Raw genomic sequence first — 19,316 nt, 5'->3', positions numbered from 1 at the left:
TGTTTTGGTATTAATATTATACTATTTTCATATGATGAGTGGAGTACTGAAAAGAATATATATTCTCTATTTCTTAGGCACAAAGTTTTACATTAAATATTAGATCAAGCTTGTTTTTACATTTCTAAGTTCTATATTGAACCTCTACATTCTCTGTATATATATATGTGTGTGTGTGTGTGTGTGTGTGTGTATTTATTTATTTATTTATTTATTTATTTATTTATTTTTGAAGTAGGCTCCATGCCCAACACAGAGCCCAGTGCAGGGCTTGAACTCACGACCCTGAGATCAAGACCTGAGCTGAGATCAAGAGTCAGATGCTTAACCAGCTGAGCCACCCAGGCACCCCTGTATATTTATTTTTATATTCTTGCTTTTATTTTAGTTTTCACAATCTATCAGTATAAATCAGAAGAAAGAGTTTTGTTAAATTCTCACAATGTAATTGTTCATTGTAAATTTCTCCTTGTTATTCTGTTTGAAATGATGTTGCTAGCAAAATAAAAGTTGAAGAAATGGTTCCATCTCTTTATTTTAAAACTTTCTGCGTTCCGTTTAGCTGTGGTTTTTATAGGCTGATTATAGGTGGATTCTGTTCCATTTACTCAATCAGACAGTCTTAGTCATTTATTGAATCTACCTGTAAACATTTCTGAGAATTGCTGATGCACTTGGACCAATTTTATCTTGTTAGCATTTGTTTTCTGTTTACTACCATTTTTCTTCTTTTCCTGCCTCTGCTAGTTTGGGAATTACAGATTGCATTTCTATAACTTTAGTGCTTATCCCTAAAGCTTACATCCATACTTCATTACAAATTTTTCTAACAAACTCTAAAGTTATTCAGTATTTTTATCCCCTCCTGAGCATAACACAGGTTTTAATACTCTTTAACTCTTTATGAAATAACATCTCCCTCCATGATATTTACATTGTTATCTAGAGTTTCATTTTTGCTTTCTTAATACAATAAAAATGTTTTCTCTTTAGGGTAATATTCAACAGGTAATTAAATGTGCTGACATATTTTGTCAATTTCTGTTCCCACTGCTATTTCTTATACTCCATGCCTTCCCTCTGGCTTTACTTTCATTCTCCCTGAAGGATCTCATTTAATGATTCTTCTAGCAGGTATGTATGAAAAGCTCTTTATTTTGTCCCCATTTTTTGAAAATGACATTTTAACGGGAAATAAATGTCTAGGTTGCCATTATTTCCCCTCAATACTTTGAAGATACTACTCTATTGTCTGTAAATGTCACGAGGACTCTGCTATTAGACAAATTGCTGTACCTTTACAAGTAATTTTTCACTCTATGCAATAACCTTTGAGATTTTCTCTTTATCATTGATGCTTTGCAATTTCACTTCAGTATTTCTTGGCTGTAGATTCTTTTATCTGGTTTGATATTTAGCACTTCTGATCCAAAAACTCATGTCTTCAATTTTGGAAAATTATCAGCTTTTACATCTTGAAATAGTGATTCTCTTCCATTTCCCCAATTCTCTTAGTTTAGAATTCCTATTTTTATCCTCCACATCTCTTGACTACTCTTTCATATTTGTTTTCAATCTTTTTTTCTTTTTGTGCTCTGTTTTAGGGGAGTTCATCCGGACTACCTTTTAATTCCCCAAATTGTCCCTTTAATTGTGTTTGATCTAGTTTACCCCATCTTTTATGTTTTTTTAAGTTTTCAATTATATTCAGTTATATTTAAAAATGCATAATTGATTCTTTTTCACATCCACCCATGCTTATTTCTTTTCTGCTTATTTTTATTTATAATTCCATGTACTTGTGAATAAAAACTATTCTGTCATTCTCTTTGAACATCCTAATATAGTTCTTTTTAAATCTTTGATTGACTGTTCCATAAGTTACTATTGCCTGCAATTAATTTATTACCAAATTATTGATTTATAGTTTATCTTTCTTGACCTTAGATTTCCATACATATTTTTGGCACTTTGGCTGATAGGGTCTTTTGAAAGACACGTGGGTGGTCTCCGTCTTCCTCCATTTTTTTCCCGATCTGTCACCCTACTCCCAGGGAATTGAGTACAAAATCAGGTTTTATGATGGCATTTTTGAGGTCTTGTCAGATGGTGTCCAATGGGTGACTTGATTCCATTGCAGGTGCCAAGACTGTATTTGTGTCCCCCCCAACCTTCCTAGATCTACAGCTTGCTAAAAGCCATAATATTTACAAATTACTGGACATAGCTTTTTTGTTGCCTTCTGCCTCTTTACTAGATGAGGAAGTGCCAGACCAGCCATTGGCTTTAAGCAGAGACCTGACGACCATCTTCCTTCTTGCATGGGTTCTAATATTCAACAGGTAATTAAATGTGCTGACATATTTTGTCAATTTCTTTTCTCACTGCTATTTCTTATACTCCATGCCTTCCCTCTGGCTTTACTTTCATTCTCCCTGAAGGATCTCATTTAATGATTCTTCTAGCAGGTATGTATGAAAAGCTCTTTATTTTGTCCCCATTTTTTGAAAATGACATTTTAACGGGAAATAAATGTCTAGGTTGCCATTATTTCCTCTCAATACTTTGAAGATACTCAATACTCCATTTACCCTGCAGAACCACCATCAGCTTCCAACCCCAGAGCTTCTCAAACCTTAGGCTTTATGTACTCATCAATTTCTATCTTTGTTCAGTCTCTATCCAAGCAACTGTTCTTGCTTTTATGTGTGGCTATGTGTTTTTCCTTTTTTCCTTTTGCATAATCTTTATCAATGTTATGAATTTAAACAAGAGAGGGTATATTGTGTGCTATCTCATCAGGAAGCCAATTCCATAACTTTTCACAAATTGTCTTTGTCTAACAACAATATTCCAGCGCTGGTCTGCCTCCAAATTGTCAAAACTGCTTTGAAGCCACTCTCTTGTAAACTCTTTCTAGATGAATTACATCTATATCATGGACACTTTTCTGCTTTGCCTTTAACTATATTGTAATTATTTTTCTTGATATCTGTCTTTTAAGGGCCTGAACCATGTTTCATAATTATCTTTGTACCCTCCAAAATCTGGCAGATTGTCTAGCACATAGTAGGTGTTCAATAAAAGTTTGTTTTATTAAACCAAATGGAATGGCGCAGGGGCTCCAAACAAATTCAGAAGAACTTTATTTTAAACACTTAGAGGCATATCTCAGAGAAATCACGGGTTCAGTTCCAGACCATCCGCTAAAATCAAATTTCACCATAAAGTTAGTCAAGTGAATTTTTTGGTTCCCAGAGCATATAAAAGTTATGTTTACACTAAATTGTAGTCTATTAAGTGTGCAATAGCATTTTGTCTAAGCAAACAATGTACATATCTTAATTTAAAAATACTATTGTTAAAAATGCTAACCATGATCTGAGCTTTCAGCAAGTTGTAATCACTGATCACAGATCACCATACCAAGTATAATAATAATGAAAATGTTTGAAATATTGCAAAAATTACTAAAATGTGACACAGAGACTTGAAGAGAGCAAACACCGTTGGTGTGCATAGACTTGTTTGATGTAGGGTTGTCATAAACCTACAATTTGTAAAAAAAAAAAAAAAAAATCACAATATCTGTGAGGCACAATAATGTGAAGTGCAATAAAATGAGGCATGCTTGTACATGCAGCGTTTTAAAACTTTTGTCTGAATATGAACTTAAATTAGAATGAAAATGGAGAAGACAGATTCTTGAGAATATTTCAAAGAGAGAGTCAATGGGACTTGTGTGATGTTAGATATGGTGGAGGAGGAAGACACCAGAACTAAGTACAAGATTTCTAACTCAGGTGAGGAGACACCTGATAATAGTGTTATCCAACACAACAAACACTGAGGAGAAAGCAGATGTGCAGGAAACAAGAGTTCATTCTAAGATATGATGAGCTTGACAAACTTTTCATACATCATATCCATGTGTGAGACAGGCTTCGGGGTGTCATATTTATAATACATTTGAGAAAAATCTCTGAACACAAAATTTTGTCTGGAATGTAAATGGTGTAATATTTTGATAAAGTTATTGGAGATTATCCACAACAATTTAGGAAATGTAATAAATAAAAACATCTTGTGTAAAATTGTCATTCTCCCAGAGTTTGCATAATTTCTCTTGATGAGGCATATAACTGTTGAAGCATTTGCTTAATTGATAATTTGTGCATAATTTTCTAAACTTTGGAACATAATTATCATCACTTGTGTCTGAGTTAACACTGAAATGAAACACTTTGGTGAAATGTTTTAGACACTAACAAAGTTTTAAAGACAGCAAATAAGGAAGAAAGAAAAATTTTGATTAACATAAGAACAGCAGGTTTCTGTCAAGCTCCATACAACTTTGCATGTTTCAGGCTAAAATAAATTTGGACATAATCAGGGCACTAATCTAAAGCAAAACTGAGGGCAATTTTAATAAGTTAAACCAAGATCAGAAGATTTTAGTTTTGGGGAGGCTGGGTGGCTCAGTCAGTTAAGCCTCCGACTCTTGATTTCAGCTCAGGTCATGACCTCAGGGGCCCCCATCAGGCTTCACGTTGAGCGGGGAGTATGCTTGAGATTCTCAATCTCCCTCTACCTCCCGCCCCCCCCCCACATGCATGCTCTCTCTCTTTGAGTTGAGAGAGAGAGCTCCAGTGAGTCGGGGGAGGGGCAGAGGGGGAGGGAGACAAAGAGACTCCCCGCTGTGCAGGGAGCCCAACCTGGGGCTCCATCCCAGGACCCTGAGATCATGACTTGAGCCGAAATCAAGAGTCAGATGAGTAAACCAACTGAGCCACCCAGGCACCCCAAATAAATCTTTTTTTTTTTTTTTAAAGATTTTATTTATTTATTCATGAGAGACAGAGAGAGAGAGAGAGGCAGAGGGAGAAGCAGGCTCCCAAGGAGCAGGAAGCCCGATGTGGGACTCGATCCCAGGACCCTGAGATCATGACCTGAGCCGAAGGCAGACGCTTAACCATCTGAGCCACCCAGGCGCCCCCAAATAAATCTTTTTTAAAACAAAGATTTTTAGTTTTAAATCCAATTTTCCATTGCCTATTTGAATGTGGACAAGTCATTTAAAATTTCCACACCTGTCTCCTTATCTTTCAAAAGGAATTATCATTCAGGATCTTTCCAATTCTGCCAGTCTGTTATTCAAGTATCTGTTGCCTATGCAACTCTCTTGCTTTTCAATTTCTCATTCATTAATACCCATCCTGCTTAGCTCATAGGTCTTTCGGGAGGATTAAAATCATGCATATAAAAAAGTTTTTGAAAAGTTAAAAATGCTTTGCAAATGTAAAGTATGATGATGATAGAAGATTTTAAAATCATGATGAAATTGTTTTTGAAATCAAACAAGACTCAATTGCCAACTAGCAGAACCTCACTTCCCAAATGGTCGAAATGAGGCACAAAGTGGATATAATAAAAGAACATTGGCACTGCAAGGGACCTTAGCCATCACTCAGATTAAGAAGCTGACTTCCAGCGAAGGGCAACCAAAATGTCCCAGAGAAACAAGTAACACCTTTTCTGGTTACTATTGTTCAATAACACATCACCACAGATTTAAAGACTTAACAGTATTCATTTTACTTTGTGTGGTTTCTGTGGCTCAGGATCTTGGGAAGAGCTCACCTGGGATGCTCTAGTTTGAGGTCTCTCACCAGATTACAGTCAGATGGTGGCTGGTGCTGGAACAGCTGGGCTGGCCAGGTTTAGTTTCCTCATGTAATCTTGGCATCTCTCAGTGTAGTCTGTCTGTGTTCGCTGCTTTGGCAGACTCAGGGCAGTCAGACAGCTTACATAGCTGCTACCTGCTTCAAGATAGAATATTCCAGCAAAACAGGTGGGAGCTGCATCACCTTTCAAGACCAAGCCTTAGAAGTCTAGTGGTATCACTGCTGCTGTACTCTGTTGGTCAAAGCCTACCTAGTTGGAAGGGGACAGGACATGGACCCACCTCTTGATGGGAAGAGTGTCAAGATCATGTTCTAAGGAGAGTAAGTGGGATGGTAGATATTGCATGGCTTTCTTTGGAAAATACAATCTGTCACGCCTCACCCCAAGTTCTATTAGTTATACATACCTAGCACTTCACATAAATTTGGTCATCAAATCAAGCTGAGCATTAAAATATTTTTCAGTCCTAATTTCTTATAGCAAGAAACAATTATGATCAAGTTATTTAAATGTAATAATTTGATTACAGCACCAAAAGGGAGACCTAATCCCATGCATTTGATTTTTTCCTCCCCACTTCTCCATCCTTCATGGTGGAAAGATTATTGTTCATGCATGCAAAAATGAAAAATAAAGAAATAGTGATAAAAACATGTTATCTAGAGCTGCTCTGTTCGATATGGTAGTCACTAATCACCTGTGAATACTGAGCACTGGAAATATGGGAATGAGAAACTGATTTTTTTTTTATGTTGGTTTAATTTAATTTAACTTAGTCTAATTTAAATTTAAAAATTGGACACTCAGCCGAGTTATCAGAAATTTTTAATTTAATGTTTGGAATAACTTGAGCACGTAAATCTACTTTTTCGATAGTAAATTTTATGAAAACTAAATATAGAGTAAGTATTGCCAATGAAACTTTATCATCTGATTTGAAATGTGCCCTAAGTGTAACATTACACACTGGACTTCAAAAACTTAGTAAATGTAAGCTATCTCAGTGATTTCTTATATTGACTACATGCTAAATTGATGATGTTTTGGATATACTGAGCTAAATAAAATGTATCATTAAAATTATTTGCATGTGTTTGCTTTTACTTTTTTAATGTGGTTATTAGAAAATTTTAAATTATGTACGTGGCTTGCATTATATTTGTATTGGATGGCACTGATCTAGAGAGAGGGAGGTGAGTACCAAAATAACCGTGTAAAGGTAAAAGTGGTTTTTCATGACAAAGCTTTATAGAACTAGTTGACAGTTTAAGCTACAGGCATATATTTGATAGGAAAATACAGACAGATGGGAGGAAGGAAGTCTCTCAGGCCCTAGATCTCACCACCTTGCTTAGGAAACTTCTTTGGTGGCTAGCTTCCATCCGAATACTCAATTATAGCATGCGCGTATTTATTGACTTGTAAACCGTAAATAACTTTTCAACCCTGGAGATCTCACTTCTTTGTCAAGATTTGATATCCGATTTTACCATAAGACATTACATTGGTTTTAATCACAGCTGAATGAAACCCTAGAGGTGCTCCTATGTTACAGATGAGAAAAACCAAAGCTTAGCTCTTTTAAGAATCTGCTCAAGGTCACACAGTTACCTAGTGACAGAGCTGTGTCACTCTCGTGGTTTACATGGGCTTGGAGAACATGCCCATATAGATAAAATAATTTGTATACTGTGTTATTCTAAATCATTACACATTTAATGATAACACATTTTGGACAACAACTAAAATGCTCTCCTTCAATGTTGTTGATCTCCAGGTCCTACGGTCAAGAAAATACACATTTCAATTTTTTGTCTATTTCCAAAACCTCTCATTTTCCTATTTTTTTAAACCTAAATCATTCCAGTGGTAAGAAAGGGGATATTAATGGCATTGTTTATTTCAGTTACATTCTTATAAAATCTAGTGAAAGAAGTAAGACTATCTCAGCCAAACTGTGGATCAAAAAAACCCTACAGAAAGCAATCTACTTTAAGTCATTTTCCTTGGATGCCTGGGTGGTGCTGTCGGGTGAGTGTCGGACTCTTGGTTTTGGCTCAGGTCATGATCTCAGGGTCCTGGGATCGAGCCCTGTGTTGGACTCCCTGCTCAGCATGGGGTCTGCTTGAGATTCTCTCTCCCTCTCCCTCTGCCCCTCCTGCTCATGCTCTCTGTCTCTCTCTCTCTAAAATAAATAAATCTTCTTAAAAAGTCATTTTCCTTGTGAAAATCATCTTCCTTTCATAAACTGAGCACTTATTTATGAGTACCTACCAAGAGCAATGCATTGTGTTAGATGTTATGGGAGATGAAGAAAGACTTGTATCCTCAGATCCTGTTCCCGCTATGAGTTTGCAATGTAGGTGTCACTGGAAGCAGAACTGTCTCTTGCTATGCAGCAATTTCTGATCACATCATAAATAGCTTCACATAAAAATCTTCCTATTGAATTGAATAAAGAAATCATTTTCAAGTTATAAAATTTAGATGTAAAATATATGAGCACATACTTTAACATTTTATTCCAATTTCCAACATCGTAATTTTAATTTTTTTAATTAATCGGGAAAATTCCTTTATGAATTTCTCAGAGTTTCTGTCTGGGCCATATTTCATTATAAGCATTAGCAAGTGAATTGGCTTATTAGCACCAATGAGTCCACTGGCTAAAAGGCTTTTGTTTCTCAGCTTTGTGCCTACTAATGTCCCTGGTCAAAACTTCCAGCTGTGGAGGTTGAGATATTTTTGTCAGTGAAACAGAATAAGCAATGCAGAAGTAGTCTGTATTAGTTAAGGGCCGGCTTGTGTTAGTCAAAGGAAGGAAAGGAAAGGGGAAGGGGGAGAGGGAAAGAGGGAGGGAGGGAAGTATGAAAAAGATCATTCATGATAGCCATGAATCTCACAAAATACCTAGAATTCACCATGAAGTAAGTATTCTAAAAACGAAAGTATAAACTTTATGGAAGGACAGAAATGAGGACCTAAACATGTTTTCCAAAGGGATGATTGTCTAAAGGCATAAATTCCCACCAGATTAATATGTAAAATTAATATAATCTCAGGCAAAACCCCAATGAAAATAATTGTAGATGTTTAAAATACACAAACCAGTGTGGTGATTCCTTAAAAATTAAACATAGAATTACCATATGACCCACCAATTCTACTTCTGGGTATGTACTCAAACAGGGACACAAACATACTTGCACATCAGCGTTCATAGCAGCCTTATTCACAATAACCAAAAGATGGAAACAACGCAAGTGCCCATCAAGAGATGAATGGATAAACAAAACGTAGGCTATACACACAAAACAGTATTATTCAGCTTTAAAAATGAATGAAATTCGGGCACCTAGCTGGGTCAGTCGTAGAGCACGCGACTTTTGGTCTTGGGGTTGTAAGTTCGAGCCCCACCCTGGGTGTAGAGATTACTTAAAAATAAAATCTTAAAAAAATAAAATAAAAATAAAAATGAATGAAGTTCTAATACATGCTACAACATAGATGAACCTTGAGGACATTATGCTAAGTGAAATAAGCCAGACATAAAAAGACAAATATAATCCCACTTATATGAGGTACCTAGAATAGACAAATTCATAGAGACAGAAATTAGAACGGTGGTTACCAGGGACTGGGGGAGGGGTAATATGGAGTTATTGTATAATGGGGACAGAGTTTCAGTTTGGGATGACAAAAAATTCTGGAGATAGATAGTACTGATGGCTGGCCACCAGTGGGACTGTAATTAATGCTACTGACTTGTATGCTTAAAAATGGCTAAAAATAGTGAAATTTCTTAGGTATGTTTAACCACAGTTATAAATTAAAAAGTAAAATGATAAAAATACACAAAACCAAAGGGTAAACTGCTTATGGATGCAACATGCACACACATAAACCAACTTTAAGATGGCAGTTTATGACCTATGTTTTACCTTAGACCATCTACACTATTCCCTCCAATTTTGGTAAAAGTCTGTGTGTTTGTAAATGTCCAGTAAAAGATCTGAAAGGAAACTTACCTTATTATCAATAGTTATCTCTAAGTCAGGGAATGGGATTGGTGAGAGAAGCTAAAGGGAGAATTCCAAATCACAAATCCATGTTGTCACCTGTGCTCCTGACCAACCAGCTGTAGATCTGAGCTTCCAACGAACTCTGCCCTGGGTTTGTTTACTTTGCTGGAGCAGCTCACAGAACTCAAAGAAACATGCTACTCCCTAGATCGCCAGTTTACTATGAAAGCATGTAACTCAAGAACAGCCAGATGGAAGAGATGCATAGAGTAAGGTATGGGGGAAGTGGGAGGAGCTTCCAGGCCCTCTCCAGGCGCACCACTCTCCCCAAATTTCCATGTGTTCACCAGCCCAGAAGCTCTCCCAATCTTGTCCTTTTAGGGTTTTATGAAGGCTTCATTACATAGGCACAGTTGCTTAAATCGTTGGCCATTGGTGATTATTTCAACCTCCAATCCCTCTCCTCTCCCAGAGGTGGGAGTGTGGGGGCAAGGGAGGGGGGGAATTGAAAATTCCAACCTTCTAATCACAAGGTTGGTGCCCCTGGCAACCAACCCTCCTCCTTGGGATATCTAGGGGCTTTCCAAAAGTCACCTTATTAACAGAAATTCAGGTGTGCTTGAAAGGGTCTTGTTATATGAATAACAAAAGACACCCATTTCACCTTTATTACTCTTATTGTTTAGGGAAATCCAAGGGCTTTTTGTTTTTTTTTTTTAAAGATTTTATTTATTTATTTATTAGAGAGCGAGCGAGCGAGAAACAGCATGAGAGAGGAGACGGTCAGAGGGAGAAGCAGGCTCCCCACTGAGCCGGGAGCCCGATGTGGGACTCGATCCCAGGACCCTGGGATCATGACCCGAGCCGAAGGCAGTCGTTTAACCAACTGAGCCATCCAGGCGCCCAATCCAAGCGTTTTAAGAGCTCTGTGACAGAAACAAGGATAAAGACCAAATTTATCTTTCTTAATATAAATCACAATATCAGAGTAAGTTTGACGTTTTCCTAATAAAAGTTTTTTTAAGGAAAAAGCCTAAATATAAAAAACAAAACTCTGACCTACTGGAAGTAAATAAAAGAAACACTGGTTTAAATCTTGGTGTTGGAAAGTGTTCCTAAGGAAGACAAAAACCCAGAAGCTTCAAAAAAGAATTTACAGATTAAACAGCATAACAATTTAAAATTTGGCGCGCCTGGGTGGCTGAGTTGGTTGGGTAACTGCCTTTGGCTCAGGTCATGATCCTGGGGTCCTGCTTAGTGGGGAGCCTGCTTCTCCCTCTCCCTCTGTCCCTCTCCCCGCTCATTCTCTCTCTCTCTCTCAAATAAATAAAATCTTAAAGAAATAAAATAAAATTTTCATATGGCAAAAGACACAAATAAACAAAAATTTTTTAAAAAGAACAATAGATTAAGAGAAAATATGTTTAATATATACAACAGAAAAAGGATTAAAAGTCTTACTATTTTAAGAGTTCTTGTAGATTGCTAATGAAAGAGTGGGAAAAAATTGATGAGTGATATTAACTAGTAACTCAGAAATAAAGATATATAAATGATCAATGCATCTATAAAATTGATGCTCTAATTTGGTAATAACCAATGAAATAAAAATTAAAAGAACGAACAACAAGGTATCCTGTTTCCCCCATTAAATTAGTGAAAATGAGAAAGATTGGTATATACGACTGAAGAATGTATGGAGATACGTGCTCTCATACACCTTTGGTAGGATGCAAATTGATATAGGCTTTTTGGTGGGCAATTTGGCAGTGATAATTCCAATATAAAGTGTACATACACTTTGCCCCAGCAATTTTACATCTAGGAATTTATCATGCTGAATCATATAAATGCACAAAAATGTATGTACAAGGATTTTCATTGCACCGCTCTTGGTAATAGAAAATAATTGAAAATGTTCTTAGGGGAAGAAAAATAATTTTCCCTCTACCCTTCTAGGCTCTTGGCTGAGACCCCTCTATAATAAAAAGACAGCAAACAGTAGAAAACAAATTTAATTACATATGTACGTACAGAACCCCCCACAAAGATATGAGACTCAAAGAAGTGACCAAAGTAGGAAGATTTTATACCTCTTATACAAAGAAACAAGAAATTTGTGAAGACTTGATAAGACAAAGGGGGTTGGGCTAGGGGTAGTAAAATGGTGAAGGAGAACAAGGTTTATTTGTACAGCCTTCTTGTCCCTAAATTCCCTGTCTCCAGTGATAAGGATGCCTTTCACATGGGAGATTTATCTCCTGCTTTCAGGGGACAAAGAGGGTTAGAGTGTTCTTGCACTGGCTGTTTCTCAAGTACCTTTAACTCAGAATAACTGTAGGGGCCAAGCGCAAGTCATCCCAAAATGCACCACTTTGGCATCTTGATTATTGTAAATAAAACTTACTTAAGGGACAGCTAAAGCCAAAAGAACACTCTGTACCCTCCTCCTTACCCCACCCGCCCTTGTCTACAGAAAGCAAGAAATAAACCTCCCATGGGAAAGGTGCCCTCCTTGTACCAGAAAGTAAAGAAAAATCCTTATCACCAGAGATAGGAAATTTAGAGCCCAGAAGGCTGTATAAACAAACCTTGTTACTTTTTATTAATTTACTACCAAAGCCCAAATTCTGTTTAGAATTCCTTACGGATTGAAGCTCCCAAAGTTCAGTTTTCTTGTCCTGTCAATTCCTCAAAGATTTATTGTCTCTTTGTCTAAAGAAATAAAAACTGCCTACCTTGGCCATTTCTTTAGGCCTGAATTTCATTATTGGGCCTCTGTGCACATGCAATGAAACTTTGGTTCTTTTCTCCTGTTAATCTGTCTCATGTCAATTTAATTCTTAAAGCAGCTGGAAAACCTTGAAGGGTAGAAGGAAAACTTCTTCCTCCCTGACATAACCGACATACCAAAGTGGCGTATTTGTGGTTGACATATTCTGAACCCCTACGCATTTCAAATATCAGTCAAAGTGATAATGGTTAAATAATGTAATGTAAATAATGTAATCCATATGGATGTACCATACAGCCTTTTAAAAAAAATGAGGTCAACACAAAAAGTTCTCCAAGATATATTAACAGGTAAAAAAATTGCAGACTAATATGTAGAGTGTAATTATATAAATATGGTACTCCTTAATTTCCCCAGCATTACTCCTTTATTATCCATCTTTAAACAAATAAATCTCTGCTACTACAACTCATTCTAGAGAACCGTGGAGGATGCTCCAAAACAACTCAACCTCAACGCATGTGGTGTTGAATTACCTGCATGAGGAGCATCTCTCTCAGAAATCAATGTCTGAAAATTGAAGTCTACCTGAGAAATTTCTGACTTGAAGTATTTTTGTTTCATCTGAACACACCATCGTAACCCATATGTTCATCTTTCTTGCCCAGCATTCCCTTAGGCCCACTGACATATTGTTTCATCTCTTCTGGAAGATGACTGCCTTATCTTTCTGTGGTACCAGAGTGGTTTCAGGTATGTTGCAAGGCCTGTGTTTTACTTTAGACCATGTTAAATATTCTTTTTAACTTTGGTAAAGATGTGTGTGTGTGTGTGTGTGTGTGTGTGTGATTTTCTGACTCAAAAGCTTACACAGTAAGAGAGTTTATTATCCTACATAACAAGAAGTCTAGAGGTAGGCCGGTTCTGGGGCTGGTTGATAAAGAATCCTGACAGCACCATCAAAGACCCAAGTTCTTTCCACCTCACCACTCTGCCATCTTCAGGATGTTGGCTTTGCCCTCAGGTTGGTTTCCCCCATGGCTGCAAGATGGCTGCCGAGATCTGGGTATTACAGCCAGAAAGGACTATTCTGAGGAAGAAAAGGGGGTTGCTAGTACCACTGTCTCTTTCTTAGGAGCCAGGAAACCTTCCCCAGAAACCCCCAGGAGACTTCCCTCGCACATCATTTACCAGAGTTTAGTAAGTTGCCCATGCCTAAATCCATCCTTGGCAAGAGGAATGGCTTAGATTTCTCAAAATCCATTCACCTTGCCACTCCAGAAACTGAGAATGGCATCATATGAAGCATATGATTGTGTGGAGAGTTGTGAGTACCTGAACATCCGGGCTGTTGTTGAGAAGTAGACAGGAGGGAATGGAGGCAGGATAGGAGCCTCACACTGCTACAAAGTGCTGGGGCCTCTCATTCTCATCCTGGTCCAAACTGTACTCCTCGCTCATCTTTCAGGCAGAATCTGATCTTCCTCATGCGTTTCTTGTTTCAGGGAATGATATCTTTAGCTACCCAGTTGCCCAAGTCAGAAAACAGCAAGTCATCATCATGCTGCTCCTTTTCCCCTTCCCTCTTAATGTGTTAGAAAATCTTGTCAATTATACCTTCCTTTTTTTTTTTTTAGAGAGAGTGAGTGTGTGAGAGAGCATGAGCAGGGGGAGGGGCAGAGGGAGAGGGAGAAGCAGGCTCCCCGCTGAGCAGTGAGCCTGAGGTGGGGCTTGATCCCAGGACCCTGGGACCATGACCCCAGCCAAAGGCAGATGCTTAACCAACTGAGCCACCCAGGCACCCCTCAATTATACCTTCTAAATCGCTCTTCATTTTGTCTCTTCTTTATCCTGCAGCTGCCACTTTTTGCCCCACTCTGTATTATCACTCACAAAAACCATTTTACTAGTCTCTTAAAAATATATATATAGTTTTTCTAATTACAAAACTATTACATACTTATTATACAAATTTCAGGGAAATCCGGAACATAAAAAGCATCTGTAGTAACATTGCTCAGAGGTAATGACTGTGGACATTTTTGTGTCTATCTTTCTTTGCTTTTCTTTATTCACGAATCTACCTACATAGATAAATAGGTATTCCTTTGTTTTACAAACTGAGATCACATTCTTTTATAGTATTTTTTATTAACGAAAGAGTATGAAATTTCTCCATATCAATATTCTTCCAGGTTATCATTTTAAGAGCTGAATTATATTTTACCTTATGGAGGCTTCCTAATCTAGTTAAACAAATCCTCCAGTTTTTTTATTGTAAGTAATTATTACAATGAACATATTGGTAGGTAAATCTCTGCACACATTTGTGAGGATTTCCTTAGAATAAATAAACAAATTACCAGCAGGGAAATTGCTAGTTCAAAGCACATGTGTATTTTCCGCCCCCCCATTCATTTTTATTATGAAATATTTCAGGCAATCCCAAAGTCTGCTGGATATGATGATAAATACGTAGGTACCCAGGATCCAGTTTGTCAGACTTTAACATTTGGCCATATTTGCTTCAGATCTATTTTCTTAACAAAATAAAATATTAAGACATATTGAAATGCTTATCTAGCGCTCGCAGATCCTATTCTTTCCCTGAAGGAATCACTACCCTCAATTCGATATTTCTGAGTCCCATACAGGTTTTTCACTTTTACTGCGGGTATATATATATACGTGTATATATATGTGTGTATATATGCATATGCGTATGTGTGTAAAGGTATATACACACATAAATGGTACATGGTACCGTTCTACTTGTTTTTAAACTTCATATTGCACATTTTCTCCTGCAACTTGCTCTTGTTGTAGAGCATTATACATTTGAAGCTTATCCTGGTTTACACATGAAGCTCGAGTTCATTTTGGTTTTATCGCTGTTTGTATGGTGTTGGTTATACGCCATGCCATCAGATTTTCATTTTCTTGGTAGACATTAGGTCTCCATTTTTTCACTATTATAAGCAAATTGCAATCAATGCCATTGTAAATATCTTCGGGCGTTCATGAGCCAGAGTTTCTACCTGGGGTGGAATTGCTGGGGCACAGGGTATGTGCATCCTTAACTTTACTGGGTATTGCCAAATTGGTCTCCAGAGTGGTCATACCACCTTCCCTGCCACTGGCACAGGGAGAGTTTTCACTGCTCTACATCTTCACCACCCGGCGGTTTGGCCAGTGTGGCTCTCCTCCATCTCCAACCCCAGAAATGTAGGAAAGTACCCATTTCCCTGAATCTTGTCACCATGGAGTATTATCCATTTTTCATCTTCATTAATTTTACAGGCCGCAAAAAGAGGTTATCTGCTGATGACGTTAAAATACACTTTGAGGGGGGCGCCTGGGTGGCTCAGTCGTTAAGCGTCTGCCTTCGGCTCAGGTCATGATCCCAGGGTCCTGGGATCGAGCCCCGCATCGGGCTCTCTGCTCTGCGGGAAGCCTGCTTCTCCCTTTCCTGCTTCTCCCTCTCCCACTCCCCCTGCTTGTGTTCCCTCTCTCACTGTGTCTCTCTCTGTCAAATAAATAAATAAAAATCTTTAAAAAAATATATATACACTTTGAGGGCACCTGGGTGGCTCAGTCGTTGAGCATCTGCCTTCGGCTCAGGTTATGATCCCAGGGTCCTGGGATGGAGCCCCGGATCGGGCTCCCTGCTTAGCAGGGAGTCTGCTTCTCCCTCTTCCTCTGCCCCTCCCCCTTGTTCATGCGTGCTCTCTCACTCTCTCTCAAATAAATAAATAAAATCTTTTAAAAAATATATTTTGATTCTTTTTTTCTCCTAATTATAAAAAGAACACAGATTATTTTAGGAAACTTGAAGAATATAGACAAGCTAAGAAAAAAAGAATAATCACACCTCCCCCACTCAAATATAATACTAAAGAATATCTGATATTTATTGAATTCTTACTATATACCCAGGATTGCTTTAGATACCTAATATTTCCACAAATAGATTTCATAAATGGTATTCAATATACATATGATACATATACATGATGAACATACATATGTATATATTTCATCTTTATGAAAAAGTACCCAGTTTTTTACAAACTGGATTTTTTTTCACCCAATGAATAAGTCATAATCATTTTCTCCTATTACCTGTATTCTGGACTGGAGGGTCTTAAAGACTTCCACATTCATATCCAGCATATCCCCTAACCGTCCAAAAACCAAGGACCAGGCTGAGCCCAGCAGCAAGCACCAGGGAGCTGCCTGGCTCGGGGCTGAAGACGGCAGTGCCAATGACTCATTCGTACTTAGAAATGGAATTAACACAGAATAACTCTGTGCTGGGGGCCTCAGGGAGCCCAACACCCACCTCTGCCTGAGGGCCTGCTGCTGGGGACAACCCATACTACCTGTCCATCAGACAACAGATCATGCAGCACATTTTACCCACTAGCTTTCCTGTGGCCTCATGCCATACTCCTTTAGCTTTTCTCACCATCACCACCCTTCAGTGTAAACATAGTGCCTCCATTCTCAGGCTCTTGCCTTCACTCTCTGCCCTCAAAAACACCAAACTCTCCTGACACTGAGAGGAAGTTCCATATTCCATTCTCTTCTGTGGCCTGGCCTCCTGTGTACACTTGAGGAGATGAACTATATTTGGATTTGACCCAGCTTCTGAGTCAGAAGAGAGTTGGCAATAGATGCGTCATTGCTCACCTAAGACTATTGTGATAACTCTCATTCCCTCAAGTGCTGCCTTGCTCCCTACCAAACTGCCCCCTCTACAAATCCATCCTCTACAAATTCGCCCCTGCTGGCTCCTCCAGCCTCTCTACCTGCCACTTCTCCTGCCTCGCTCTGTATGTTCTAGTAACTCTGAGGTGTTGTTCTCTCTCCTCCTGACACCATTTCATACCTTTGTGTCCTTGCAGACACTTCCCTTTCTGTCTAGAATGGTCCCCTCTTCTTGTCTGCCTGGAAAACGTGTGTTCATCCTTCAAGGTCTATTCCAAAGACATTCCCACAAATTCAGAGTACCACCTGTTGGTTTGCAAACCAGCCGCCATATACGCAGAGTAAGGAGAGACCAAAGAAAGAGGCAGACCACTCCAGATTAGTATGTAGCAGCTTTAATAAACAAGGAATCTTCCAAAGTTTATCTACGGTGGCTGCAAGATGAGTAGATCTCTGCACCCACCCACCAGAATCTTCCAAGTTTATATATATGAAGGCCTTAACTGGGTAGAGCCATATATACTGTCCAATGGTCTCAACACCACATTACTATCTCAAGGCTATGTCCTGGGGCAGCTTCTGGTGCAGGGAAGGCAAGCAGAGTGCACATTCCAAGGACAGGGAAAGAGGTGAGGAGCCTCTGATTGCCCAGGTCCAGCTTGTAGGTCAACCAGCAGTTACGTCCTCCTGATGACTTCCTGCAACACTACCCTACATATTCCTTATTAATTAGAAAGAGTGAAAGTTACTTTTGAACAATGTAGAAAGCTAGCTAATGTCACCTTAACCAGGTGGTCAAAATTATCATCATCAACGGGACAAGCAGATATCCGATGTCCCCACAGCCATGGACCGAGAATGACACATGCTGGTAGTATTCTTGCCAAAACCATTTCACCTGACTCTAACCCCAAAGGAACGATCAAACATGTCCAAATTGGAAGATGTTCTGCAAAACTGGCTTGGACTCTTAAAAAATGTCAATGTCAGGAAAGACCAAACCAAGCCACACCAAACCAAAGGCTCAGAAACTGTTTCAAGTGAAAAGTTGCTAAAGAAGCATGACAAGCGAATGCAGTGTGAGATCCTTGATTCCATCCCGGATCAAAGTGGAAAAAAAAAAGAAAAAACAGTTACAAATAACATTATTGGGAGGATTGGTGAATTTCTAGTATGTATTATATATTAGATAATAATGTTAGGTCAGTGTTAAATTTCCTGACTATGGCCATTGTTTTGTGGTTATGTAAGAGAATGTATTTGCCCTAAGGAGATACATGCTGAACGCTGAACCGCTAAAGTGTTGCTTGCTATATCTGCAGTTAACAATCCATGGTTCTGCAAAAAGAAACAAGGAACAAATAAATATGTGTATTGGTATATCTAGAGAGAAAAAAGAGAACGTGGTGGTATTAACAATAGAGGAATTATAGGTGAAGGGTAAATGGCTCCTCATTGTTCTGTTCTCACAGCTTTTCTGTAGGTTTGAAATTTTGCAAGACAAAAACTTGGATAGAATAAACAATAAATAATAAAAACCAACAAATGAACAAAAAGCTTTGTTCCAGGTCATGTTTTCTGTGAAGCTTTTTAGGACATCCCCCTCCAACCTCCTGTCCCCAAACACACACACATAAAACAATGGATCCCCCTCTCTTCTGGACTCTTTTATGATCATCTGTCTCTCTGACCAAACTCTAAGCTCTTTGATAGCTGGGCCTGTGTGTGTTGTGTTGAATCTACACAAGGCTACAACCATACCTGACACCGATTGGATGCTCAGCTGATGCTTTTTTTAAAATTAATCAAGCTGAGTCTTTGAGGCCTGGATAGGATTCAGTGGGCAGACAGGAGCAAGAAAGGTTTCTCAAGAGAGAGGAATGTTTGAGCAAAAGTAGGGAAGCAGGAATGTATATTGTGTATTTACCAGGAACATTTGATTTGTTTGGTCAGAACTGAAGATTTATAAGGGTGAAAATGCCTGGCACACAAGATAGTCTTAAAAAATTTGGTGAATAAATGAATGAATGAGATCTGAAGGGCAGGCTTAGATCAGATTGGAAAGGGCCTCGACTACTGAATTGAGAAATCTGAACGATAACTAGTTCTTGACATCCAGGGTCTCTTCCCAGTGGCAGGAAGAGATTGTGTCCTTGGGAAGCCCC

Source organism: Neomonachus schauinslandi, chromosome X (genome assembly GCF_002201575.2).
Source record: "Neomonachus schauinslandi chromosome X, ASM220157v2, whole genome shotgun sequence".
NCBI classification, from domain to species: domain Eukaryota; kingdom Metazoa; phylum Chordata; class Mammalia; order Carnivora; family Phocidae; genus Neomonachus; species Neomonachus schauinslandi.
Note: the sequence above shows the minus strand (reverse complement) of the source record.